The following is a 3,244-nucleotide window of genomic DNA, read 5'->3' on the forward strand; positions in this document are numbered from 1 at the left end:
AAGTGATCAAAGAAAGTGTTCGGTTAATTTTTATGTTACAATGATGCTGTCAAATGTCTATGCAACTCAGTTTCTGCAACTCAGTTTCTGCCAACTAGTCAGAAATCAATGAATTCATGGTCATGGATCCACTCTAGCCTATATAGACTTAGTTTAGATTATATCAAACCGAAGGCAATTACAGCACTAAAAAAATATAAACAGACTATTAACATTGACCATTAATGCATTACTTACAACTTTTCCTATCTTCAGTGCATCCAAAGATCCCAGTCGTCCAAGGTTCATCTGCCGAAGGCGAATAGCTTTCGGGTAGTGGCTGTCTACATTCAGGGCACTTGCGAACAGCCAACTGCACAACACCGAAAATCCATGACTAAAATATATATCTACATATTAGCAAACACACTCAAAGCGCCCAAAGAAACACCAACACAAGTTCTCAAATAGTTTCTTGCAGAAATTTTGAAATCTGACTTAATGAACCTCAATAACCTAACAGAAAATTGGGAATATTACATAGAACTTACATTTAAATAAAAAAATAGAGAGAATCTCTTATAGTAGTTTTACAGTGTAGTGATCAGCTCCTCCATGCAGAAGATGCTTCCAAATCAAAATCTTCTTCCCACCATGTGCTTGCCTGCAATATCAAATGAGGCAGGTAAGAGTTTCTTTATAATTGAGAAAACTAAAATTTGATTTTCTTATAAGCTACTATCTTCAGCTCCAACAAAATAAAAGTTAATACCAAAGTGTTTACAGTTTAAAAAGTAAAAAGAGTTGAAGATTATGTATTTACTTCACCAAGGGTGAAGCGGGTTGCGCTTTCTGCTATGCAAGCGTAAGAACCATCTGCTTGCTTAAGCATCACCTGCCAAGGACCTGAACAACAAACCATGAAGTAACAATCTAGTGTACCAGTTATATACTAAGATCAAAATACCATATAGCCATACCTGGATACTGGTGGAACACTGCTCCACTGTAATTGACAATATAAGGTGCTATTGCAACTGTCTTAAAAACATAAAAAGAAAACAATCAATACCAATTATTTGATAAAATGATCAGGTAAAAACAATTCAATAAAGAAGAGGCACCTTTGAATACTCTCTGATTCTAATGTAGAATACCGGAGTAAATTGTGAAAGGAAGCGGTAATGCAAATCTTTGGGAGGGAAGCCCAAAAGGCCTAAATCGGCATTGTAAATTCAATACTAACTCTGTCAAAAATAATTATATTAAAACTATGGATTTAGGCACAGCAACATGTATGTATATATAAAGAGAATATACCGTAGTGTGTCTAGTTCAAGATTAAATAGAAGTGTTGGTGTAGACACGGCAAATTTTTCCTGCAAAATTCAAGAGGTAACAATATATAAAATACATTAAAGTAACTACCACCAAAATGAAACGAGTCAGAAATATAACCTGTTCAATAGCTAATAATTAAGAATTTAAGAATTGCTTATACAGCCAACAAAGGCCATCAAAATCTAGATTTGGAAGAAAATAGTATACAAAAAAGAGTGATACATGCTGTCCCAAAATCAAACGAAAGGATTCAAGCTTTATATTCCATTGCATATTATCACCAAAGAAAAAAACTAAATATTTTCTGAATGAATAAGCCAACAACTACCCAATGCAAATAAGGAATAGCGAAATTTAATAAGCACATCAAATATTAAAAGTGAAAAGAGGTTCAAGAAACATTCCAAATGGCAGAGACACCATACCACATACTTCTCTATATTTGCAAGTTCACGCATACTTCAGTTAAGGAATATGTAGAGTGATGGAGGCTCATTAGACTTCCATCTATCTGCAGTTCAGGTATCAAGTCATCATGCATTATTATTAATTTTGAATTTTTGATACATTCTCTCATCCCTAAGTTTTGAACATGATAATTTGGAAAAAATTATTGACTTAGTACAATATCCTAATGCCATTTTCCCCAAAGAACAAACCTTCATTTTTATCTTCAAAATCAAAATTAAGGGTGTTCCTAATGGATCGGAAAAATGAAGTCATAGGTCCAGCAGGGACATATCTAAGGAACCAATGGTAATGCCATCAATCTGAATGCACAATAAAAATGACACTTCAAAATAAGAAAGATGTAGGAAAATAAGATAAATCCATTAGAAAGATGGGGAAAAATCATAATAAGTGTATTTTCATTATCGAATCCAGAGCTGATTTGAACAACTCGGAGGCTCCGCGCTTTTCTGGCTTATCAGGGAAGACCTACAACCGGGAACATATATCATAAGATCTTCTCCAGAAAAACAGAAGGTAAAAATTTATTCATGAAAATAAATATTTCTTCTAAGTAAGGATGGGACAAAAATAATGCGTCTTCTTACTAAGCAAGCTCGGGTCTCCTGTTTCTCCTAGAGCTTTTTCACAACAGCCAATGCGAGTTGAATGTTGGCATCAATGAACTCATCTGAAGATCCCTTGAAATATTTAGGAATTTGAGACAATTATGTGGAATGCTTTGAGACGCATGCCTCATAAAGGTCAAGTAACCGTGAATTAGAACAATGCCTCTTGAAGCATGAAATTGATGTTAGCCTAACATAAAGCTTAGACATGAAAATCAACTAAACGGACTTATATGTTAACACACATGAACTGTGCTCACAATCAATAATAATTAATAAGTAAAATGTCATTTTAGATCAGAATTCAAGTTAGCCGTGCGCCATATCTTAAAATGTTATGTTATTGATTGTGACAATATCCGCAAGTGCATCTAAGAATCTGAAGCTAAGTACTAATGAAGACGAAGTAAAAGTTGACAAGTTAAGGCACTCTCAACTATCACTAATAGCACTACAATTAGATCAAAAGCAATTCAGTCATTAGATCAAACACCTTGTCTGCACAAACACAACATTGAGCACATATATCTACCTAATTATCCACTGAGACTAATTAACAAACATTTGATGGAATTTTGTTTGTTCAGCAATCCAGATTAACAATCTAAACATTTCTCAACAAATAAGCAATTCTGTTTGCAAAATGTGCACACCTGAAAACCAAGCTCTCGACAACCGAAGAATCTTTCGTCTTTGGCTTCTTCGAGGGAACATCAACAAGATCGTCGCCTTCCAAATCAGCTTCGCACTTTTTGGGTTTGGTACACAGAATTGTGATTCACACTTTTCACAACTCCGCGTAACTAACCAGCAAGTGCACTGGGTCGTCCAAGTAATAAACCTTA

The 3,244-nt window shown here is 34.6% G+C and overlaps 1 pseudogene; it reads right to left on the minus strand.

Annotated features, from left to right (window-relative positions):
• Positions 1 to 539: 539 nt before the first annotated feature.
• On the minus strand, positions 540 to 2,099 carry LOC112785564 (protein LPA3-like; annotated as a pseudogene).
• Positions 2,100 to 3,244: the final 1,145 nt, after the last annotated feature.

Source organism: Arachis hypogaea, chromosome 20, assembly GCF_003086295.3.
Source record: "Arachis hypogaea cultivar Tifrunner chromosome 20, arahy.Tifrunner.gnm2.J5K5, whole genome shotgun sequence".
NCBI classification, from domain to species: Eukaryota; Viridiplantae; Streptophyta; class Magnoliopsida; order Fabales; family Fabaceae; genus Arachis; species Arachis hypogaea.